Source organism: Triturus cristatus, chromosome 1_1 (assembly GCF_964204655.1).
Source record: "Triturus cristatus chromosome 1_1, aTriCri1.1, whole genome shotgun sequence".
Taxonomy (NCBI): domain Eukaryota; kingdom Metazoa; phylum Chordata; class Amphibia; order Caudata; family Salamandridae; genus Triturus; species Triturus cristatus.
In genome coordinates, this window is record NC_140579.1 from 288423400 (window position 1) to 288450218 (window position 26819).

Sequence of the window (26819 nt, forward strand, 5' to 3'; positions counted from 1 at the left end):
GCGGGTGGTGATAGACGGAGCATCAGAACTAATCAAACACTCACACCCAGTCAACAGATCTGCGTTTGATCCATCACCGTTCTTTAGCCCACTCTTCCACCTCAGTTCAGACATGGACATATGCAAATCAGTCTGTCCCTGTGCCTCATTGGAACAGTCCATCCCGAACTGCCAAGCCATGCCTTCCCTGGACCGGAAACAAGCTTCCTAGGACCGGTTTCTGGCATTTCAGCTGTCTTCAGCCCGGCTTGCTTGAATCCAGTGGCAAAGTGAGCAAGGGACTCACGTCTGGGCATACCATGCCAACTTATGGTGAACAAAGCGGTACAAAAGGGGATGGTGATAGACGGGGCATCAGAATTAACCAAACACTCACACCCAGTCAACAGATCTGGGTTTGATCCATCACCGTTCTTTAGCCCACTCTGCCACCCCAGTTCAGACACGGCCATATACAAATCAGTCGGACCCTGTGCCTCATGGTAACAGTCCAGCCCGAACTGCCAAGCCATGCCTTCCCTGGACCGGAAACAAGCTTCCTAGGACCGGTTTCTGGCATTTGAGCCGTCTTCAGCCAGGCTTGCTTGAATCCAGTGGCAAAGTGAGCAGGGGACTCACGTCTGAGCATACCCTGCCAACTTATGGCGAACAAAGCGGTACAAAAGGGGGTGGTGATAGACGGAGCATCAGAACTAATCAAACACTCACACCCAGTCAACAGATCTGGGTTTGATCTATCACCGTTCTTTAGCCCACTCTGCCACCCCAGTTCAGACATGGCCATATGCAAATCAGTCTGACCCTGTGCCTCATGGGAACAGTCCAGCCCGAACTGCCAAGCCATGCCTTGCCTGGACCGGAAACAAGCTTCCTAGGACCAGTTTCTGGCATTTCAGCCGTCTTCAGCCAGGCTTGCTTGAAGCCAGTGGCAAAGTGAGCAAGGGACTCACGTCTGAGCATACCCTGCCAACTTGTGGCGAACAAAGCGGTACAAAAGGGGGTGGTGATAGACGGAGCATCAGAACTAATCAAACACTCACACCCAGTCAACAGAACTGGGTTTGATCCATCACCGTTCTTTAGCCCACTCTGCCACCCCAGTTCAGACATGGCCATGTGCAAATCAGTCTGACCCTGTGCCTCATGGGAACAGTCCAGCCCGAACTGCCAAGCCATGCCTTCCCTGGACCGGAAACAAGCTTCCTAGGACCGGTTTCTGGCATTTCAGCTGTCTTCAGCCAGGCTTGCTTGAATCCAGTGGCAAAGTGAGCAAGGGACTCACGTCTGAGCATACCCTGCCAACTTATGGCGAACAAAGCGGTACAAAAGGGGGTGGTGATAGACGGAGCATCAGAACTAATCAAACACTCACACCCAGTCAACAGATCTGCGTTTGATCCATCACCGTTCTTTAGCCCACTCTTCCACCCCAGTTCAGACATGGCCATATGCAAATCAGTCTGACCCTGTGCCTCATGGGAACAGTCCAGCCCGAACTGCCAAGCCATGCCTTCCCTGGACCGGAAACAAGCTTCCTAGGACCGGTTTCTGGCATTTCAGCCGTTTTCAGCCAGGCTTGCTTGAATCCAGTGGCAAAGTGAGCAAGGGACTCACGTCTGAGCATACCCTGCCAACTTATGGCGAACAATGCGGTACAAAAGGGGGTGGTGATAGACGGAGCATCAGAACTAATCAAACACTTACACCCAATCAACAGATCTGGGTTTGATCCATCACCGTTCTTTAGCCCACTCTGCCACCCCAGTTCAGACATGGCCATATACAAATCAGTCTGACCCTGTGCTTCTTGGGAACAGTCCAGCCCGAACTGCCAAGCCATGCCTTCCCTGGACTGGAAACAAGCTTCCTAGGACCGGTTTCTGGCATTTCAGCCGTTTTCAGCCAGGCTTGCTTGAATCCAGTGGCAAAGTGAGCAAGGGACTCACGTCTGAGCATACCCTGCAAACTTATGGCGAACAAAGCGGTACAAAAGGGGGTGGTGATAGACGGAGCATCAGAACTAATCAAACACTCACACCCAGTCAACAGATCTGCGTTTGATCCATCACCGTTCTTTAGCCCACTCTGCCACCCCAGTTCAGACATGGCCATATGCAAATCAGTCTGACCCTGTGCCTCATGGGAACAGTCCAGCCCGAACTGCCAAGCCATGCCTTCCCTGGACCGGAAACAAGCTTCCTAGGACCGGTTTCTGGCATTTCAGCCGTCTTCAGCCAGGCTTGCTTGAATCCAGTGGCAAAGTGAGCAAGGGACTCACGTCTGAGCATACCCTGCCAACTTATGGCGAACAAAGCGGTACAAAAGGGGGTGGTGATAGACGGAGCATCAGAACTAATCAAACACTCACACCCAGTCAACAGATCTGGGTTTGATCCATCACCGTTCTTTAGCCCACTCTGCCACCCCAGTTCAGACATGGCCATATGCAAATCAGTCCGACCCTGTGCCTCATGGTAACAGTCCAGCCCGAACTGCCAAGCCATGCCTTCCCTGGACCGGAAACAAGCTTCCTAGGACCGGTTTCTGGCATTTCAGCCGTTTTCAGCCAGGCTTGCTTGAATCCAGTGGCAAAGTAATCAAGGAACTCACGTCTGAGCATACCCTGCCAACTTATGGCGAACAAAGCGGTACAAAAGGGGTTGGTGATAGACGGAGCATCAGAACTAATCAAACACTCACACCCAGTCAACAGATATGGGTTTGATCCATCACCGTTCTTTAGCCCACTCTGCCACCCCAGTTCAGACATGGCCATATGCAAATCAGTCTGACCCTGTGCCTCATGGGAACAGTCCAGCCCGAACTGCCAAGCCAGGCCTTGCCTGGACCGGAAACAAGCTTCCTAGGACCAGTTTCTGGCATTTCAGCCGTCTTCAGCCAGGCTTGCTTGAATCCAGTGGCAAAGTGAGCAAGGGACTCACGTCTGAGCATACCCTGCCAACTTATGGCGAACAAAGCGGTACAAAAGGGGGTGGTGATAGACGGAGCATCAGAACTAATCAAACACTCACACCCAGTCAACAGATCTGGGTTTGATCCATCACCGTTGTTTAGCCCACTCTGCCACCCCAGTTCAGACATGGCCATATGCAAAGCAGTCTGACCCTGTGCCTCATGGGAACAGTCCAGCCCGAACTGCCAAGCCATGCCTTACCTGGACCGGAAACAAGCTTCCTAGGACTGGTTTCTGGCATTCCAGCCGTCTTCAGCCAGGCTTGCTTGAATCCAGTGGCAAAGTGAGCAAGGGACTCATGTCTGAGCATACCCTGCAAACTTATGGCAAACAAAGCGGTACAAAGGGGGGTGGTGATAGACGGAGCATCAGAACTAATCAAACACTCACAACCAGTCAACAGATCTGGGTTTGATCCATCACCGTTCTTTAGCCCACTCTGCCACCCCAGTTCAGACTTGGCCATATGCAAATCAGTCTGACCCTGTGCCTCATGGGAACAGCCCAGCCCGAACTGCCAAGCCATGCCTTCCCATGACCGGAAACAAGCTTCCTAGGACCGGTTTCTGGCATTTCAGCCGTTTTCAGCCAGGTTTGCTTGAATCCAGTGGCAAAGTGAGCAAGGGACTCACGTCTGAGCATACCCTGCCAACTTATGGCGAACAAAGCGGTACAAAAGGGGGTGGTGATAGACGGAGCATCAGAACTAATCAAACACTCACACCCTGTCAACAGATCTGGGTTTGATCCATCACTGTTCTTTAGCCCACTCTGCCACCCCAGTTCAGACATGGCCATATGCAAATCAGTCTGACCCTGTGCCTCATGGGAACAGTCCAGCCCGAACTGCCAAGCCATGCCTTCCCTGGACCGGAAACAAGCTTCCTAGGAGCGGTTTCTGGTATTTCTGACGTCTTCAGCCAGGCTTGCTTGAACCCTGTGGCAAAGTGAGCAAGGGACTTACGTCTGAGCATACCCTGCCAACTTATGGCGAACAAAGCGGTACAAAAGCGGGTGGTGATAGACGGAGCATCAGAACTAATCAAACACTCACACCCAGTCAACAGATCTGCGTTGGATCCATCACCGTTCTTTAGCTCACTCTGCCACCCCAGTTCAGACATGGCTATATGCAAATCAGTCTGACACTGTGCCTCATTGTAACAGTCCAGCCCGAACTGCCAAGCCATGCCTTCCCTGGACCGGAAACAAGCTTCCTAGGACCGGTTTCTGGCATTTCAGCCATCTTCAGCCAGGCTTGCTTGAATCCATTGGCAAAGTGAGCAAGGGACTCACGTCTGAGCATACCCTGCCAACTTATGGCGAACAAAGCGGTACAAAAGGGGGTGTTGATAGACGGAGCATCAGAACTAATCAAACACTCACACCCAGTCAACAGATCTGCGTTTGATCCATCACCGTTCTTTAGCCCACTCTGCCACCCCAGTTCAGACATGGCCAAATACAAATCAGTCTGACCCTGTGCCTCATGGGAACAGTCCAGCCCGAACTGCCAAGCCATGCCTTCCCATGACCGGAAACAAGCTTCCTAGGACCGGTTTCTGGCATTTCAGCCGTCTTCAGCCAGGCTTGCTTGAATCCAGTGGCAAAGTGAGCAAGGGACTCACGTCTGAGCATACCCTGCCAACTTATGGCGAACAAAGCGGTACAAAAGGGGGTGGTGATAGACGGAGCATCAGAACTAATCAAACACTCACACCCAGTCAACAGATCTGGGTTTGATCCATCACCGTTCTTTAGCCCACTCTGCCACCCCAGTTCAGACATGGCCATATGCAAATCAGTCTGACCCTGTGCCTCATGGTAACAGTCCAGCCCGAACTGCCAAGCCATGCCTTCCCTGGACCAGAAACAAGCTTCCTAGGACCAGTTTCTGGCATTTCAGCAGTCTTCAGCCAGGCTTGCTTGAATCCAGTGGCAAAGTGAGCAAGGGACTCACGTCTGAGCATACCCTGCCAACTTATGGCGAACAATGCGGTACAAAAGGAGGTGGTGATAGACGGAGCATCAGAACTAATCAAACACTTACACCCAGTCAACAGATCTGGGTTTGATCCATCACCGTTCTTTAGCCCACTCTGCCACCCCAGTTCAGACATGGCCATATGCAAATCAGTCTGACCCTGTGCCTCATGGGAACAGTCCAGCCCGAACTGCCAAGCCATGCCTTCCCATGACAGGAAACAAGCTTCCTAGGACCGGTTTCTGGCATTTCAGCCGTCTTCAGCCAGGCTTGCTTGAATCCAGTGGCAAAGTGTGCAAGGGACTCACGTCTGAGCATACCTTGCCAACTTATGGCGAACAAAGCGGTAAAAAAGGGGGTGGTGATAGACGGAGCATCAGAACTAAAAAAACACTCACACCCAGTCAACAGATCTGGGTTTGATCCATCACCGTTCTTTAGCCCACTCTGCCACCCCAGTTCAGACATGGCCATCTGCAAATCAGTCTGACCCTGTGCCTCATGGGAACAGTCCAGCCCGAATTGCCAAGCCATGCCTTCCATGGACCGGAAACAAGCTTCCTAGGACCGGTTTCTGGCATTTCAGCCGTCTTCAGCCAGGCTTGCTTGAATCCAGTGGCAAAGTGAGCAAGGGACTCACGTCTGAGCATACCCTGCCAACTTATGGCGAACAAAGCGGTACAAAAGGGGGTGGTCATAGACGGAGCATCAGAACTAATCAAACACTCACACCCAGTCAACAGATCTGGGTTTGATCCATCACCGTTCTTTAGCCCACTCTGCCACCCCAGTTCAGACATGGCCATATGCAAATCAGTCTGATCCTGTGCCTCATGGGAACAGTCCAGCCCGAACTGCCAAGCCATGCCTTCCCTGGACCGGAAACAAGCTTCCTAGGACCGGTTTCTGGCATTTCAGCCGTCTTCAGCCAGGCTTGCTTGAATCCAGTGGCAAAGTGAGCAAGGGACTCAAGTCTGAGCATACCCTGCCAACTTATGGCGAACAAAGCAGTACAAAAGGGGGTGGTGATAGACGGAGCATCAGAACTAATCAAACACTCACACCCAGTCAACAGATCTGGGTTTGATCCATCACCGTTCTTTAGCCAACTCTGCCACCCCAGTTCAGACATTGCCATATGCAAATCAGTCTGACCCTGTGCCTCATGGGAACAGTCCAGCCCGAACTGCCAAGCCATGCCTTCCCTGGAACGGAAACAATCTTCCTAGGACTGGTTTCTGGCATTTCAGCCGTCTTCAGCCAGGCTTGCTTGAATCCAGTGGCAAAGTGAGCAAGGGACTCATGTCTGAGCATACCCTGCCAACTTATGATGAACAAAGCGGTACAAAAGGGGGTGGTGATAGACAGAGCATCAGAACTAATCAAACACTCACAACCAGTCAACAGATCTGGGTTTGATCCATCACCGTTCTTTAGCCCACTCTGCCACCCCAGTTCAGACTTGGCCATATGCAAATCAGTCTGACCCTGTGCCTCATGGGAAAAGCCCAGCCCGAACTGCCAAGCCATGCCTTCCCATGACCGGAAACAAGCTTCCTAGGACCGGTTTCTAGCATTTCAGCCGTCTTCAGCCAGGTTTGCTTGAATCCAGTGGCAAAGTGAGCAAGGGACTCACGTCTGAGCATACCCTGCCAACTTATGGCGAACAAAGTGGTACAAAAGGGGGTGGTGATAGACGGAGCATCAGAACTAATCAAACACTCACACCCAGTCAACAGATCTGCGTTTGATCCATCACCGTTCTTTAGCCCACTCTGCCACCCCAGTTCAGACATGGCCATATGCAAATCAGTCTGACCCTGTGCCTCATGGGAACAGTCCAGCACGAACTGCCAAGCCATGCCTTCCCTGGACCGGAAACAAGCTTCCTAGGAGCGGTTTCTGGCATTTCTGACGTCTTCAGCCAGGCTTGCTTGAACCCAGTGGCAAAGTGAGCAAGGGACTTACGTCTGAGCATACCCTGCCAACTTATGGCGAACAAAGCGGTACAAAAGCGGGTGGTGATAGACGGAGCATCAGAACTAATCAAACACTCACACCCAGTCAACAGATCTGCGTCGGATCCATCACCGTTCTTTAGCTCACTCTGCCACCCCAGTTCAGACATGGCCATATGCAAATCAGTCTGACACTGTGCCTCATGGGAACAGTCCAGCCCGAACTCCCAAGCCATGCCTTCCCTGGACCGGAAACAAGCTTCCTGGGACCGGTTTCTGGCATTTCAGCTGTCTTCAGCCAGGCTTGCTTGAATCCAGTGGCAAAGTGAGCAAGGGACTCACGTCTGAGCATACCATGCCAACTTATGGCGAAAAAAGCGGTACAAAAGGGGATGGTGATAGACGGAGCATCAGAACTAATCAAACACTCACACCCAGTCAACAGATCTGGGTTTGATCCATCACCGTTCTTTAGCCCACTCTGCCACCCCAGTTCAGACATGGCCATATGCAAATCAGTCTGACCCTGTGCCTCATGGGAACAGTCCAGCCCGAACTGCCAAACCATGCCTTACCTGGACCGGAAACAAGCTTCCTAGGACCGGTTTCTGGCATTTCAGCCGTCTTCAGCCAGGCTTGCTTGAATCCAGTGGCAAAGTGAGCAAGGGACTCACGTCTGAGCATACCCTGCCAACTTATGGCGAACAAAGCGGTACAAAAGGGGGTGGTGATAGACGGAGCATCAGAACTAATCAAACACTCACACCCAGTCAACAGATCTGGGTTTGATCCATCACCGTTCTTTAGCCCACTCTGCCACCCCAGTTCAGACATGGCCATATGCAAATCAGTCTTACCCTGTGCCTCATGGTAACAGTCCAGCCCGAACTGCCAAGCCATGCCTTCCCTGGACCGGAAACAAGCTTCCTAGGACCGGTTTCTGGCATTTCAGCCATCTTCAGCCAGGCTTGCTTGAATCCATTGGCAAAGTGAGCAAGGGACTCACGTCTGAGCATACCCTGCCAACTTATGGCGAACAAAGCGGTACAAAAGGGGGTGGTGATAGACGGAGCATCAGAACTAATCAAACACTCACACCCAGTCAACAGATCTGGGTTTGATCCATCACCGTTCTTTAGCCCACTCTGCCACCCCAGTTCAGACATGGCCATATGCAAATCAGTCTGACCCTGTGCCTCATGGGAGTCCAGCCCGAACTGCCAAGCCATGCCTTCCCATGACAGGAAACAAGCTTCCTAGGACCGGTTTCTGGCATTTCAGCCGTCTTCAGCCAGGCTTGCTTGAATCCAGTGGCAAAGTGTGCAAGGGACTCACGTCTGAGCATACCCTGCCAACTTATGGCGAACAAAGCGGTAAAAAAGGGGGTGGTGATAGATGGAGCATCAGAACTAATCAAACACTCACACCCAGTCAACAGATCTGGGTTTGATCCATCACCGTTCTTTAGCCCACTCTGCCACCCCAGTTCAGACATGGCCATATGCAAATCAGTCTGACCCTGTGCCTCATGGGAACAGTCCAGCCCGAACTGCCAAGCCATGCCTTCCCTGGACCGGAAACAAGCTTCCTAGGACCGGTTTCTGGCATTTCAGCCGTCTTCAGCCAGGCTTGCTTGAATCCAGTGGCAAAGTGAGCAAGGGACTCACGTCTGAGCATACCCTGCCAACTTATGGCGAACAAAGCGGTACAAAAGGGGGTGGTCATAGACGGAGCATCAGAACTAATCAAACACTCACACCCAGTCAACAGATCTGGGTTTGATCCATCACTGTTCTTCAGCCCACTCCGCCATCCCAGTTCAGACATGGCCATATGCAAATCAGTCTGACCCTGTGCCTCATGGTAACAGTCCAGCCCGAACTGCCAAGCCATGCCTTCCCTGGACCGGAAACAAGCTTCCTAGGACCGGTTTCTGGCATTTCAGCCGTGTTCAGCCAGGCTTGCTTGAATCCAGTGGCAAAGTGAGCAAGGGACTCACGTCTGAGCATACCCTGCCAACTATGGCGAACAAAGTGGTACAAAAGGGGGTGGTGATAGACGGAGCATCAGAACTAATCAAACACTCACACCCAGTCAACAGATCTGGGTTTGATCCATCACCGTTCTTTAGCCCACTCTGCCACCCCAGTTCAGACATGGCCATATGCAAATCAGTCTGACCCTGTGCCTCATGGGAACAGTCCAGCCCGAACTGCCAAGCCATGCCTTCCCTGGACCGGAAACAAGCTTCCTAGGACCGGTTTCTGGCATTTCAGCCGTCTTCAGCCAGGCTTGCTTGAATCCAGTGGCAAAGTGAGCAAGGGACTCACGTCTGAGCATACCCTGCCAACTTATGGCGAACAAAGCGGTACAAAAGGGGGTGGTGATAGACGGAGCATCAGAACTAATCAAACACTCACACCCAGTCAACAGATCTGGGTTTGATCCATCACCGTTCTTTAGCCAACTCTGCCACCCCAGTTCAGACATGGCCATATGCAAATCAGTCTGACCCTGTGCCTCATGGGAACAGTCCAGCCCGAACTGCCAAGCCATGCCTTCCCTGGAACGGAAACAAGCTTCCTAGGACTGTTTTCTGGCATTCCAGCCGTCTTCAGCCAGGCTTGCTTGAATCCAGTGGCAATGTGAGCAAGGGACTCACGTCTGACCATACCCTGCCAACTTATGGCGAACAAAGCGGTACAAAAGGGGGTGGTGATAGACGGAGCATCAGAACTAATCAAACACTCACACCCTGTCAACATATCTGGGTTTGATCCATCACCGTTCTTTAGCCCACTCTGCCACCCCAGTTCAGACATGGCCATATGCAAAGCAGTCTGACCCTGTGCCTCATGGGAACAGCCCAGCCCGAACTGCCAAGCCATGCCTTCCCATGACCGGAAACAAGCTTCCTAGGACCGGTTTCTGGCATTTCAGCCATCTTCAGCCAGGCTTGCTTGAATCCAGTGGCAAAGTGAGCAAGTGACTCACGTCTGAGCATACCCTGCCAACTTATGGCGAACAAAGCGGTACAAAAGGGGGTGGTGTTAGACGGAGCATCAGAACTAATCAAACACTCACACCCAGTCAACAGATCTGGGTTTGATCCATCACCGTTCTTTAGCCCACTCTGCCACCCCAGTTCAGACATGGCCATATGCAAATCAGTCTGACCCTGTGCCTCATGGTAACAGTCCAGCCCGAACTGCCAAGCCATGCCTTCCCTGGACCGGGAACAAGCTTCCTAGGAGCGGTTTCTGGCATTTCTGACGTCTTCAGCCAGGCTTGCTTGAATCCAGTGGCAAAGTGAGCAAGGGACTTACGTCTGAGCATACCCTGCCAACTTATGGCGAACAAAGCGGTACAAAAGCATGTGGTGATAGACGGAGCATCAGAACTAATCAAACACTCACACCCAGTCAACAGATCTGCGTTGGATCCATCACCGTTCTTTAGCCCACTCTGCCACCCCAGTTCAGACATGGCTATATGCAAATCAGTCTGACACTGTGCCTCATGGGAACAGTCCAGCCCGAACTGCCAAGCCATGCCTTCCCTGGACCGGAAACAAGCTTCCTAGGACCGGTTTCTGGCATTTCAGCCGTCTTCAGCCAGGCTTGCTTGAATCCAGTGGCAAAGTGAGCAAGGGACTCACGTCTGAGCATACCCTGCCAACTTATGGCGAACAAAGCGGTACAAAAGGGGGTGGTGATAGACGGAGCATCAGAACTAATCAAACACTCACACCCAGTCAACAGATCTGTGTTTGATCCATCACCGTTCTTTAGCCCACTCTGCCACCCCAGTTCAGACATGGCCATATGCAAATCAGTCTGACCCTATGCCTCATGGTAACAGTCCAGCCCGAACTGCCAAGCCATGCCTTCCCTGGACCGGAAACAAGCTTCCTCGGACCGGTTTCTGGCATTTCAGCCGTCTTCAGCCAGGCTTGCTTGAATCCAGTGGCAAAGTGAGCAAGGGACTCATGTCTGAGCATACCCTGCCAACTTATGGCGAACAATGCGGTACAAAAGGGGGTGGTGATAGACGGAGCATCAGAACTAATCAAACACTTACACCCAGTCAACAGATCTGGGTTTGATCCATCACCGTTCTTTAGCCCACTCTGCCACCCCAGTTCAGACATGGCCATATGCAAATCAGTCTGACCCTGTGCCTCATGGGAACAGTCCAGCCCGAACTGCCAAGCCATGCCTTCCCATGACAGGAAACAAGCTTCCTAGGACCGGTTTCTGGCATTTCAGCCGTCTTCAGCCAGGCTTGCTTGAATCCAGTGGCAAAGTGTGCAAGGGACTCACGTCTGAGCATACCCTGCCAACTTATGGCGAACAAAGCGGTAAAAAAGGGGGTGGTGATAGATGGAGCATCAGAACTAATCAAACACTCACACCCAGTCAACAGATCTGCGTTTGATCCATCACCGTTCTTTAGCCCACTCTGCCACCCCAGTTCAGACATGGCCATATGCAAATCAGTCTGACCCTGTGCCTCATGGGAACAGTCCAGCCCGAACTGCCAAGCCATGCCTTCCCATGACCGGAAACAAGCTTCCTAGGACCGGTTTCTGGCATTTCAGCCGTCTTCAGCCAGGCTTGCTTGAATCCAGTGGCAAAGTGAGCAAGGGACTCACGTCTGAGCATACCCTGCCAACTTATGGCGAACAAAGCGGTACAAAAGGGGGTGGTGATAGACGGAGCATCAGAACTAATCAAACACTCACACCCAGTCAACAGATCTGGGTTTGATCCATCACCGTTCTTTAGCCCACTCTGCCACCCCAGTTCAGACATGGCCATATGCAAATCAGTCTGACCCTGTGCCTCATGGTAACAGTCCAGCCCGAACTGCCAAGCCATGCCTTCCCTGGACCGGAAACAAGCTTCCTGGGACCGGTTTCTGGCATTTCAGCCGTCTTCAGCCAGGCTTGCTTGAATCCAGTGGCAAAGTGAGCAAGGGACTCACGTCTGAGCATACCCTGCCAACTTATGGCGAACAATGCGGTACAAAAGGGGGTGGTGATAGACGGAGCATCAGAACTAATCAAACACTTACACCCAGTCAACAGATCTGGGTTTGATCCATCACCGTTATTTAGCCCACTCTGCCACCCCAGTTCAGACATGGCCATATGCAAATCAGTATGACCCTGTGCCTCATGGTAACAGTCCAGCCCGAACTGCCAAGCCATGCCTTCCCTGGACTGGAAACAAGCTTCCTAGGACCGGTTTCTGGCATTTCAGCCGTTTTCAGCCAGGCTTGCTTGAATCCAGTGGCAAAGTGAGCAAGGGACTCACGTCTGAGCATACCCTGCCAACTTATGGCGAACAAAGCGGTACAAAAGGGGGTGGTGATAGACGGAGCATCAGAACTAATCAAACACTCACACCCAGTCAACAGATCTGCGTTTGATCCATCACCGTTCTTTAGCCCACTCTGCCACCCCAGTTCAGACATGGCCATATGCAAATCAGTCCGACCCTGTGCCTCATGGTAACAGTCCAGCCCGAACTGCCAAGCCATGCCTTCCCTGGACCGGAAACAAGCTTCCTAGGACCGGTTTCTGGCATTTCAGCCGTTTTCAGCCAGGCTTCCTTGAATCCAGTGGCAAAGCGAGCAAGGGACTCACGTCTGAGCATACCCTGCCAACTTATGGCGAACAATGCGGTACAAAAGGGGCTGGTGATAGACGGAGCATCAGAACTAATCAAACACTTACACCCAGTCAACAGATCTGGGTTTGATCCATCACCGTTCTTTAGCCCACTCTGCCACCCCAGTTCAGACATGGCCATATGCAAATCAGTCTGACCCTGTGCCTCATGGGAACAGTTCAGCCCGAACTGCCAAGCCATGCCTTGCCTGGACCGGAAACAAGCTTCCTAGGACCAGTTTCTGGCATTTCAGCCGTCTTCAGCCAGGCTTGCTTGAAGCCAGTGGCAAAGTGAGCAAGGGACTCACGTCTGAGCATACCCTGCCAACTTATGGCGAACAAAGCGGTACAAAAGGGGGTGGTGATAGACGGAGCATCAGAACTAATCAAACACTCACACCCAGTCAACAGAACGGGGTTTGATCCATCACCGTTCTTTAGCCCACTCTGCCACCCCAGTTTAGACATGGCCATGTGCAAATCAGTCTGACCCTGTGCCTCATGGGAACAGTCCAGCCCGAACTGCCAAGCCATGCCTTCCCTGGACCGGAAACAAGCTTCCTAGGACCGGTTTCTGGCATTTCAGCTGTCTTCAGCCAGGCTTGCTTGAATCCAGTGGCAAAGTGAGCAAGGGTCTCACGTCTGAGCATACCCTGCCAACTTATGGCGAACAAAGCGGTACAAAAGGGGGTGGTGATAGACGGAGCATCAGAACTAATCAAACACTCACACCCAGTCAACAGATCTGCGTTTGATCCATCACCGTTCTTTAGCCCACTCTTCCATCCCAGTTCAGACATGGCCATAAGCAAATCAGTCTGACCCTGTGCCTCATGGGAACAGTCCAGCCCGAACTGCCAAGCCATGCCTTCCCTGGACCGGAAACAAGCTTCCTAGGACCGGTTTCTGGCATTTCAGCCGTCTTCAGCCAGGCTTGCTTGAATCTAGTGGCAAAGTGAGCAAGGGACTCACGTCTGGGCATACCATGCCAACTTATGGCGAACAAAGCGGTACAAAAGGGGATGGTGATAGACGGAGCATCAGAATTAATCAAACACTCACACCCAGTCAACAGATCTGGGTTTGATCCATCACCGTTCTTTAGCCCACTCTGCCACCCCAGTTCAGACACGGCCATATGCAAATCAGTCTGACCCTGTGCCTCATGGTAACAGTCCAGCCCGAACTGCCAAGCCATGCCTTCCCTGGACCGGAAACAAGCTATCTAGGACCGGTTTCTGGCATTTCAGCCGTCTTCAGCCAGGCTTGCTTGAATCCAGTGGCAAAGTGAGCAGGGGACTCACGTCTGAGCATACCCTGCCAACTTATGGCGAACAAAGCGGTACAAAAGGGGGTGGTGATAGACGGAGCATCAGAACTAATCAAACACTTACACCCAGTCAAAAGATCTGGGTTTGATCCATCACCGTTCTTTAGCCCACTCTGCCACCCCAGTTCGGACATGGCCATATTCAAATCAGTCTGACCCTGTGCCTCATGGGAACAGTCCAGCCCGAACTGCCAAGCCATGCCTTCCCTGGACCGGAAACAAGCTTCCTAGGACCGGTTTCTGGCATTTCAGCCGTCTTCAGTCAGGCTTGCTTGAATCCAGTGGCAATGTGAGCAAGGGACTCACGTCTGAGCATACCCTGCCAACTTATGGCGAACAAAGCGGTACAAAAGGGGGTGGTGATAGACGGAGCATCAGAACTAATCAAACACTCACACCCTGTCAACAGATCTGGGTTTGATCCATCACCGTTCTTTAGCCCACTCTGCCACCCCAGTTCAGACATGGCCATATGCAAATCAGTCTGACCCTGTGCCTCATGGGAACAGTCCAGCCCGAACTGCCAAGCCATGCCTTCCCTGGACCGGAAACAAGCTTCCTAGGACCGGTTTCTGGCATTTCAGCCGTCTTCAGCCAGGCTTGCTTGAATCCAGTGGCAAAGTGAGCAAGGGACTCACGTCTGAGCATACCCTGCCAACTTATGGCGAACAAAGCGGTACAAAAGGGGGTGGTGATAGACGGAGCATCAGAACTAATCAAACACTCACACCCAGTCAAAAGATCTGCGTTTGATCCATCACCGTTCTTTAGCCCACTCTTCCACCCCAGTTCAGACATGGCCATATGCAAATCAGTCTGACCCTGTGCCTCATGGGAACAGTCCAGCCCGAACTGCCAAGCCATGCCTTCCCTGGACCGGAAACAAGCTTCCTAGGACCGGTTTCTGGCATTTCAGCCGTCTTCAGCCAGGCTTGCTTGAATCCAGTGGCAACGTGAGCAAGGGACTCACGTCTGAGAATACCATGCCAACTTATGGCGAACAAAGCGGTACAAAAGGGGATGGTGATAGACGGAGCATCAGAATTAATCAAACACTCACACCCAGTCAACAGTTCTGGGTTTGATCCATCACCGTTCTTTAGCCCACTCTGCCACCCCAGTTCAAACACGGCCATATGCAAATCAGTCTGACCCTGTGCCTCATGGTAACAGTCCAGCCCGAACTGCCAAGCCATGCCTTCCCTGGACCGGAAACAAGCTTCCTAGGACCGGTTTCTGGCATTTCAACCATCTTCAGCCAGGCTTGCTTGAATCCAGTGGCAAAGTGAGCAGGGGACTCACGTCTGAGCATACCCTGCCAACTTATGGCAAACAAAGCGGTACAAAAGGAGATGGTGATAGACGGAGCATCAGAACTAATCAAACACTCACACCCAGTCAACAGATCTGGGTTTGATCAATCACCGTTCTTTAGCCCACTCTGCCACCCCAGTTCAGACATGGCCATATGCAAATCAGTCTGACCCTGTGCCTCATGGGAACAGTCCAGCCCGAACTGCCAAGCCATGCCTTCCCTGGACCGGAAACAAGCTTCCTAGGACCGGTTTCTGGCATTTCAGCCGTCTTCAGCCAGGCTTGCTTGAATCCAGTGGCAAAGTGAGCAAGGGACTCACGTCTGAGCATACCCTGCCAACTTATGGTGAACAAAGCGGTACAAAAGGGGGTGGTGATAGACGGAGCATCAGAACTAATCAAACACTCACACCCAGTCAACAGATCTGGGTTTGATCCATCACCGTTCTTTAGCCCAGTCCGCCACCCCAGTTCAGACATGGCCATATGCAAATCAGTCTGACTCTGTGCCTCATGGTAACAGTCCAGCCCGAACTGCCAAGCCATGCCTTCCCTGGACCGGAAACAAGCTTCCTAGGACCGTTTTCTGGCATTTCAGCCTTCTTCAGCCAGGCTTGCTTGAATCCAGTGGCAATGTGAGCAAGGGACTCACGTCTGAGCATACCCTGCCAACTTATGGCGAACAAAGCGGTACAAAAGGGGGTGGTGATAGACGGAGCATCAGAACTAATCAAACACTCACACCCTGTCAACAGATCTGGGTTTGATCCATCACCGTACTTTAGCCCACTCTGCCACCCCAGTTCAGACATGGCCATATGCAAATCAGTCTGACCCTGTGCCTCATAGGAACAGTCCAGCCCAAACTGCCACGCTATGCCTTCCCTGGACCGGAAACAAGCTTCCTAGGACTGGTTTCTGGCATTTCAGCCGTCTTCAGCCAGGCTTGCTTGAATCCAGTGGCAAAGTGAGCAAGGGACTCACATCTGAGCATACCCTGCCAACTTATGGCGAACAAAGCGGTACAAAAGGGGGTGGTGATAGACGGAGCATCAGAACTAATCAAACACTCACAACCAGTCAACAGATCTGGGTTTGATCCATCACGGTTCTTTAGCCCACTCTGCCACCCCAGTTCAGACATGGCCATATGCAAATCAGTCTGACCCTGTGCCTCATGGGAACAGTCCAGCCCGAACTGCCAAGCCATGCCTTCCCTGGACCGGAAACAAGCTTCCTAGGACCGGTTTCTGGCATTTCTGCCATCTTCAGCCAGGCTTGCTTGAATCCAGTGGCAAAGTGAGCAAGGGACTCATGTCTGAGCATACCCTGCCAACTTATGGCGAACAAAGCGGTACAAAAGCGGGTGGTGATAGACGGAGCATCAGAACTAATCAAACACTCACACCCAGTCAACAGATCTGCGTTTGATCCATCACCGTTCTTTAGCCCACTCTTCCACCTCAGTTCAGACATGGACATATGCAAATCAGTCTGTCCCTGTGCCTCATTGGAACAGTCCAGCCCGAACTGCCAAGCCATGCCTTCCCTGGACCGGAAACAAGCTTCCTAGGACCGGTTTCTGGCATTTCTGCCATCTTCAGCCAGGCTTGCTTGAATCCAGTGGCAAAGTGAGCAAGGGACTCATGTCTGAGCATACCCTGCCAACTTATGGCGAACAAAGCGGTACAAAAGCGGGTGGTGATAGACGGAGCATCAGAACTAATCAAACACTCACACCCAGTCAACAGATCTGCGTTTGATCCATCACCGTTCTTTAGCCCACTCTTCCACCTCAGTTCAGACATGGACATATGCAAATCAGTCTGTCCCTGTGCCTCATTGGAACAGTCCAGCCCGAACTGCCAAGCCATGCCTTCCCTGGACCGGAAACAAGCTTCCTAGGACCGGTTTCTGGCATTTCAGCCGTCTTCAGCCCGGCTTGCTTGAATCCAGTGGCAAAGTGAGCAAGGGACTCACGTCTGGGCATACCATGCCAACTTATGGCGAACAAAGCGGTACAAAAGGGGATGGTGATAGACGGAGCATCAGAATTAACCAAACACTCACACCCAGTCAACAGATCTGGGTTTGATCCATCACCGTTCTTTAGCCCACTCTGCCACCCCAGTTCAGACACGGCCATATACAAATCAGTCGGACCCTGTGCCTCATGGTAACAGTCCAGCCCAAACTGCCAAGCCATGCCTTCCCTGGACCGGAAACAAGCTTCCTAGGACCGGTTTCTGGCATTTGAGCCGTCTTCAGCCAGGCTTGCTTGAATCCAGTGGCAAAGTGAGCAGGGGACTCACGTCTGAGCATACCCTGCCAACTTATGGCGAACAAAGCGGTACAAAAGGGGGTGGTGATAGACGGAGCATCAGAACTAATCAAACACTCACACCCAGTCAACAGATCTGGGTTTGATCTATCACCGTTCTTTAGCCCACTCTGCCACCCCAGTTCAGACATGGCCATATGCAAATCAGTCTGACCCTGTGCCTCATGGGAACAGTCCAGCCCGAACTGCCAAGCCATGCCTTGCCTGGACCGGAAACAAGCTTCCTAGGACCAGTTTCTGGCATTTCAGCCGTCTTCAGCCAGGCTTGCTTGAAGCCAGTGGCAAAGTGAGCAAGGGACTCACGTCTGAGCATACCCTGCCAACTTATGGCGAACAAAGCGGTACAAAAGGGGGTGGTGATAGACGGAGCATCAGAACTAATCAAACACTCACACCCAGTCAACAGAACTGGGTTTGATCCATCACCGTTCTTTAGCCCACTCTCCCACCCCAGTTCAGACATGGCCATGTGCAAATCAGTCTGACCCTGTGCCTCATGGGAACAGTCCAGCCCAAACTGCCAAGCCATGCCTTCCCTGGACCGGAAACAAGCTTCCTAGGACCGGTTTCTGGCATTTCAGCTGTCTTCAGCCAGGCTTGCTTGAATCCAGTGGCAAAGTGAGCAAGGGACTCACGTCTGAGCATACCCTGCCAACTTATGGCGAACAAAGCGGTACAAAAGGGGGTGGTGATAGGCGGAGCATCAGAACTAATCAAACACTCACACCCAGTCAACAGATCTGCGTTTGATCCATCACCGTTCTTTAGCCCACTCTTCCACCCCAGTTCAGACATGGCCATATGCAAATCAGTCTGACCCTGTGCCTCATGGGAACAGTCCAGCCCGAACTGCCAAGCCATGCCTTCCCTGGACCGGAAACAAGCTTCCTAGGACCGGTTTCTGGCATTTCAGCCGTTTTCAGCCAGGCTTGCTTGAATCCAGTGGCAAAGTGAGCAAGGGACTCACGTCTGAGCATACCCTGCCAACTTATGGCGAACAATGCGGTACAAAAGGGGGTGGTGATAGACGGAGCATCAGAACTAATCAAACACTTACACCCAATCAACAGATCTGGGTTTGATCCATCACCGTTCTTTAGCCCACTCTGCCACCCCAGTTCAGACATGGCCATATACAAATCAGTCTGACCCTGTGCTTCATGGGAACAGTCCAGCCCGAACTGCCAAGCCATGCCTTCCCTGGACTGGAAACAAGCTTCCTAGGACCGGTTTCTGGCATTTCAGCCGTTTTCAGCCAGGCTTGCTTGAATCCAGTGGCAAAGTGAGCAAGGGACTCATGTCTGAGCATACCCTGCAAACTTATGGCGAACAAAGCGGTACAAAAGGGGGTGGTGATAGACGGAGCATCAGAACTAATCAAACACTCACACCCAGTCAACAGATCTGCGTTTGATCCATCACCGTTCTTTAGCCCACTCTTCCACCTCAGTTCAGACATGGACATATGCAAATCAGTCTGTCCCTGTGCCTCATTGAAACAGTCCAGCCCGAACTGCCAAGCCATGCCTTCCCTGGACCGGAAACAAGCTTCCTAGGACCGGTTTCTGGCATTTCTGCCATCTTCAGCCAGGCTTGCTTGAATCCAGTGGCAAAGTGAGCAAGGGACTCATGTCTGAGCATACCCTGCCAACTTATGGCGAACAAAGCGGTACAAAAGCGGGTGGTGATAGACGGAGCATCAGAACTAATCAAACACTCACACCCAGTCAACAGATCTGCGTTTGATCCATCACCGTTCTTTAGCCCACTCTTCCACCTCAGTTCAGACATGGACATATGCAAATCAGTCTGTCCCTGTGCCTCATTGGAACAGTCCAGCCCGAACTGCCAAGCCATGCCTTCCCTGGACCGGAAACAAGCTTCCTAGGACCGGTTTCTGGCATTTCAGCCGTCTTCAGCCCGGCTTGCTTGAATCCAGTGGCAAAGTGAGCAAGGGACTCACGTCTGGGCATACCATGCCAACTTATGGCGAACAAAGCGATACAAAAGGGGATGGTGATAGACGGAGCATCAGAATTAACCAAACACTCACACCCAGTCAACAGATCTGGGTTTGATCCATCACCGTTCTTTAGCCCACTCTGCCACCCCAGTTCAGACACGGCCATATACAAATCATTCGGACCCTGTGCCTCATGGTAACAGTCCAGCCCGAACTGCCAAGCCATGCCTTCCCTGGACCGGAAACAAGCTTCCTAGGACCGGTTTCTGGCATTTGAGCCGTCTTCAGCCAGGCTTGCTTGAATCCAGTGGCAAAGTGAGCAGGGGACTCACGTCTGAGCATACCCTGCCAACTTATGGCGAACAAAGCGGTACAAAAGGGGGTGGTGATAGACGGAGCATCAGAACTAATCAAACACTCACACCCAGTCAACAGATCTGGGTTTGATCTATCACCGTTCTTTAGCCCACTCTGCCACCCCAGTTCAGACATGGCCATATGCAAATCAGTCTGACCCTGTGCCTCATGGGAACAGTCCAGCCCGAACTGCCAAGCCATGCCTTGCCTGGACCGGAAACAAGCTTCCTAGGACCAGTTTCTGGCATTTCAGCCGTCTTCAGCCAGGCTTGCTTGAAGCCAGTGGCAAAGTGAGCAAGGGACTCACGTCTGAGCATACCCTGCCAACTTATGGCGAACAAAGCGGTACAAAAGGGGGTGGTGATAGACGGAGCATCAGAACTAATCAAACACTCACACCCAGTCAACAGAACTGGGTTTGATCCATCACCGTTCTTTAGCCCACTCTGCCACCCCAGTTCAGACATGGCCATGTGCAAATCAGTCTGACTCTGTGCCTCATGGGAACAGTCCAGCCCGAACTGCCAAGCCATGCCTTCCCTGGACCGGAAACAAGCTTCCTAGGACCGGTTTCTGGCATTTCAGCTGTCTTCAGCCAGGCTTGCTTGAATCCAGTGGCAAAGTGAGCAAGGGACTCACGTCTGAGCATACCCTGCCAACTTATGGCGAACAAAGCGGTACAAAAGGGGGTGGTGATAGACGGAGCATCAGAACTAATCAAACACTCACACCCAGTCAACAGATCTGCGTTTGATCCATCACCGTTCTTTAGCCCACTCTTCCACCCCAGTTCAGACATGGCCATATGCAAATCAGTCTGACCCTGTGCCTCATGGGAACAGTCCAGCCCGAACTGCCAAGCCATGCCTTCCCTGGACCGGAAACAAGCTTCCTAGGACCGGTTTCTGGCATTTCAGCCGTTTTCAGCCAGGCTTGCTTGAATCCAGTGGCAAAGTGAGCAAGGGACTCACGTCTGAGCATACCCTGCCAACTTATGGCGAACAATGCGGTACAAAAGGGGGTGGTGATAGACGGAGCATCAGAACTAATCAAACACTTACACCCAATCAACAGATCTGGGTTTGATCCATCACCGTTCTTTAGCCCACTCTGCCACCCCAGTTCAGACATGGCCATATACAAATCAGTCTGACCCTGTGCTTCATGGGAACAGTCCAGCCCGAACTGCCAAGCCATGCCTTCCCTGGACTGGAAACAAGCTTCCTAGGACCGGTTTCTGGCATTTCAGCCGTTTTCAGCCAGGCTTGCTTGAATCCAGTGGCAAAGTGAGCAAGGGACTCACGTCTGAGCATACCCTGCAAACTTATGGCGAACAAAGCGGTACAAAAGGGGGTGGTGATAGACGGAGCATCAGAACTAATCAAACACTCACACCCAGTCAACAGATCTGCGTTTGATCCATCACCGTTCTTTAGCCCACTCTGCCACCCCAGTTCAGACATGGCCATATGCAAATCAGTCTGACCCTTTGCCTCATGGGAACAGTCCAGCCCGAACTGCCAAGCCATGCCTTCCCTGGACCGGAAACAAGCTTCCTAGGACCGGTTTCTGGCATTTCAGCCGTCTTCAGCCAGGCTTGCTTGAATCCAGTGGCAAAGTGAGCAAGGGACTCACGTCTGAGCATACCCTACCAACTTATGGCGAACAAAGCGGTACAAAAGGGGGTGGTGATAGACGGAGCATCAGAACTAATCAAACACTCACACCCAGTCAACAGATCTGGGTTTGATCCATCACCGTTCTTTAGCCCACTCTGCCACCCCAGTTCAGACATGGCCATATGCAAATCAGTCCGACCCTGTGCCTCATGGTAACAGTCCAGCCCGAACTGCCAAGCCATGCCTTCCCTGGACCGGAAACAAGCTTCCTAGGACCGGTTTCTGGCATTTCAGCCGTTTTCAGCCAGGCTTGCTTGAATCCAGTGGCAAAGTGAGCAAGGAACTCACGTCTGAGCATACCCTGCCAACTTATGGCGAACAAAGCGGTACAAAAGGGGTTGGTGATAGACGGAGCATCAGAACTAATCAAACACTCACACCCAGTCAACAGATATGGGTTTGATCCATCACCGTTCTTTAGCCCACTCTGCCACCCCAGTTCAGACATGGCCATATGCAAATCAGTCTGACCCTGTGCCTCATGGGAACAGTCCAGCCCGAACTGCCAAGCCAGGCCTTGCCTGGACCGGAAACAAGCTTCCTAGGACCAGTTTCTGGCATTTCAGCCGTCTTCAGCCAGGCTTGCTTGAAGCCAGTGGCAAAGTGAGCAAGGGACTCACATCTGAGCATACCCTGCCAACTTATGGCGAACAATGCGGTACAAAAGGGGGTGGTGATAGACGGAGCATCAGAACTAATCAAACACTCACACCCAGTCAACAGAACTGGGTTTGATCCATCACCGTTCTTTAGCCCACTCTGCCACCCCAGTTCAGACATGGCCATGTGCAAATCAGTCTGACCCTGTGCCTCATGGGAACAGTCCAGCCGGAACTGCCAAGCCATGCCTTCCCTGGACCGGAAACAAGCTTCCTAGGACCGGTTTCTGTCATTTCAGCTGTCTTCAGCCAGGCTTGCTTGAATCCAGTGGCAAAGTGAGCAAGGGACTCACGTCTGAGCATACCCTGCCAACTTATGGCGAACAAAGCGGTACAAAAGGGGGTGGTGATAGACGGAGCATCAGAACTAATCAAACACTCACACCCAGTCAACAGATCTGCGTTTGATCCATCACCGTTCTTTAGCCCACTCTTCCACCCCAGTTCAGACATGGCCATATGCAAATCAGTCTGACCCTGTGCCTCATGGGAACAGTCCAGCCCGAACTGCCAAGCCATGCCTTCCCTGGACCGGAAACAAGCTTCCTAGGACCGGTTTCTGGCATTTCAGCCGTCTTCAGCCAGGCTTGCTTGAATCCAGTGGCAAAGTGAGCAAGGGACTCACGTCTGGGCATACCATGCCAACTTATGGCGAACAAAGCGGTACAAAAGGGGATGGTGATAGACGGAGCATCAGAATTAATCAAACACTCACACCCAGTCAACAGATCTGGGTTTGATCCATCACCGTTCTTTAGCCCACTCTGCCACCCCAGTTCAGACACGGCCTTATGCAAATCAGTCTGACCCTGTGCCTCATGGTAACAGTCCAGCCCGAACTGCCAAGCCATGCCTTCCCTGGACCGGAAACAAGCTTCCTAGGACCGGTTTCTGGCATTTCAGCCGTCTTCAGCCAGGCTTGCTTGAATCCAGTGGCAAAGTGAGCAGGGGACTCACGTCTGAGCATACCCTGCCAACTTATGGCGAACAAAGCGGTACAAAAGGGGGTGGTGATAGACGGAGCATCAGAACTAATCAAACACTTACACCCAGTCAACAGATCTGGGTTTGATCCATCACCGTTCTTTAGCCCACTCTGCCACCCCAGTTCGGACATGGCCATATTCAAATCAGTCTGACCCTGTGCCTCATGGGAACGGTCCAGCCCGAACTGCCAAGCCATGCCTTCCCTGGACCGGAAACAAGCTTCCTAGGACCGGTTTCTGGCATTTCAGCTGTCTTCAGCCAGGCTTGCTTGAATCCAGTGGCAATGTGAGCAAGGGATTCACGTCTGAGCATACCCTGCCAACTTATGGCGAACAAAGCGGTACAAAAGGGGGTGGTGATAGACGGAGCATCAGAACTAATCAAACACTCACACCGTGTCAACAGATCTGGGTTTGATCCATCACCGTTCTTTAGCCCACTCTGCCACCCCAGTTCAGACATGGCCATATGCAAATCAGTCTGACCCTGTGCCTCATGGGAACAGTCCAGCCTGAACTGCCAAGCCATGCCTTCCCTGGACCGGAAACAAGCTTCCTTGGACCGGTTTCTGGCATTTCAGCCGTCTTCAGACAGGCTTGCTTAAATCCAGTGGCAAAGTGAGCAAGGGACTGACGTCTGAGCATACCCTGCCAACTTATGGCGAACAAAGCGGTACAAAAGGGGGTGGTGATAGACGGAGCATCAGAACTAATCAAACACTCACACCCAGTCAAAAGATCTGGGTTTGATCCATCACCGTTGTTTAGCCCACTCTGCCACCCCAGTTCAGACATGGCCATATGCAAAGCAGTCTGACGCTGTGCCTCATGGGAACAGTCCAGCCCAAACTGCCAAGCCATGCCTTCCCTGGACCGGAAACAAGCTTCCTAGGACCGGTTTCTGGCATTTCTGCCGTCTTCAGCCAGGCTTGCTTGAATCCAGTGGCAAAGTGAGCAAGGGACTCACGTCTGAGCATACCCTGCCAACTTATGGCGAACAAAGCGGTACAAAAGCGGGTGGTGATAGACGGAGCATCAGAACAAATCAAACACTCACACCCAATCAACAGATCTGCGTTTGATCCATCACCGTTCTTTAGCCCACTCTTCCACCCCAGTTCAGACATGGCCATATGCAAATCAGTCTGACCCTGTGCCTCATGGGAACAGTCCAGCCCGAACTGCAGAAGCCATGCCTTCCCTGGACCGGAAACAAGCTTCCTAGGACCGGTTTCTGGCATTTCAGCCGTCTTCAGCCAGGCTTGCTTGAATCCAGTGGCAAAGTGAGCAAGGGACTCACGTCTGAGAATACCATGCCAACTTAAGGCGAACAAAGCGGTACAAAAGGGGATGGTGATAGACGGAGCATCAGAATTAATCAAACACTCACACCCAGTCAACAGTTCTGGGTTTGATCCATCACCGTTCTTTAGCCCACTCTGCCACCCCAGTTCAGACACGGCCATATGCAAATCGATCTGACCCTGTGCCTCATGGTAACAGTCCAGCCCGAACTGCCAAGCCATGCCTTCCCTGGACCGGAAACAAGCTTCCTAGGACTGGTTTCTGGCATTTCAGCCGTCTTCAGCCAGGCTTGCTTGAATCCAGTGGCAAAGTGAGCAGGGGACTCACGTCTGAGCATACCCTGCCAACTTATGGCGAACAAAGCGGTACAAAAGGGGGTGGTGATAGACGGAGCATCAGAACTAATCAAACACTCACACCCAGTCAACAGATCTGGGTTTGATCAATCACCGCTCTTTAGCCCGCTCTGCCACCCCAGTTCAGACATGGCCATATGCAAATCAGTCTGACCCTGTGCCTCATGGGAACAGTCCAGCCCGAACTGCCAAGCCATGCCTTCCCTGGACCGGAAACAAGCTTCCTAGGACCGGTTTCTGGCATTTCAGCCGTCTTCAGCCAGGCTTGCTTGAATCCAGTGGCAAAGTGAGCAAGGGACTCACGTCTGAGCATACCCTGCCAACTTATGGTGAACAAAGCGGTACAAAAGGGGGTGGTGATAGACGGAGCATCAGAACTAATCAAACACTCACACCCAGTCAACAGATCTGGGTTTGATCCATCACCGTTCTTTAGCCCAGTCCGCCACCCCAGTTCAGACATGGCCATATGCAAATCAGTCTGACTCTGTGCCTCATGGTAACAGTCCAGCCCGAACTGCCAAGCCATGCCTTCCCTGGACCGGAAACAAGCTTCCTAGGACCGTTTTCTGGCATTTCAGCAGTCTTCAGCCAGGCTTGCTTGAATCCAGTGGCAATGTGAGCAAGGGACTCACGTCTGAGCATACCCTGCCAACTTATGGCGAACAAAGCGGTACAAAAGGGGGTGGTGATAGACGGAGCATCAGAACTAATCAAACATACACACCCTGTCAACAGATCTGGGTTTGATCCATCACCGTTCTTTAGCCCACTCTGCCACCCCAGTTCAGACATGGCCATATGCAAATCAGTCTGACCCTGTGCCTCATGGGAACAGTCCAGCCCGAACTGCCAAGCCATGCCTTCCCTGGACCGGAAACAAGCTTCCTAGGACCGTTTTCTTTCATTTCAGCCGTCTTCAGCCACGCTTGCTTGAATCCAGTGGCAATGTGAGCAAGGGACTCACGTCTGAGCATACCCTGCCAACTTATGGCGAACAAAGCGGTACAAAAGGGGGTGGTGATAGACGGAGCATCAGAACTAATCAAACACTCACACCCTGTCAACAGATCTGGGTTTGATCCATCACCGTTCTTTAGCCCACTCTGCCACCTCAGTTCAGACATGGCCATATGCAAATCATTCTGACCCTGTGCCTCATGGTAACAGTCCAGCCCAAACTGCCAAGCTATGCCTTCCCTGGACCAGAAACAAGCTTCCTAGGACTGGTTTCTGGCATTTCAGCCGTCTTCAGCCAGGCTTGCTTGAATCCAGTGGCAAAGTGAGCAAGGGACTCACATCTGAGCATACCCTGCCAACTTATGGCGAACAAAGCGGTACAAAAGGGGGTGGTGATAGACGGAGCATCAGAACTAATCAAACACTCACAACCAGTCAACAGATCTGGGTTTGATCCATCACCGTTCTTTAGCCCACTCTGCCACCCCAGTTCAGACATGGCCATATGCAAATCAGTCTGACCCTGTGCCTCATGGGAACAGTCCAGCCCGAACTGCCAAGCCATGCCTTCCCTGGACCGGAAACAAGCTTCCTAGGACCGGTTTCTGGCATTTCAGCCGTCTTCAGCCAGGCTTGCTTGAATCCAGTGGCAAAGTGAGCAAGGGACTCACGTCTGAGCATACCCTGCCAACTTATGGTGAACAAAGCGGTACAAAAGGGGGTGGTGATAGACGGAGCATCAGAACTAATCAAACACTCACACCCAGTCAACAGATCTGGGTTTGATCCATCACCGTTCTTTAGCCCAGTCCGCCACCCCAGTTCAGACATGGCCATATGCAAATCAGTCTGACTCTGTGCCTCATGGTAACAGTCCAGCCCGAACTGCCAAGCCATGCCTTCCCTGGACCGGAAACAAGCTTCCTAGGACCGTTTTCTGGCATTTCAGCAGTCTTCAGCCAGGCTTGCTTGAATCCAG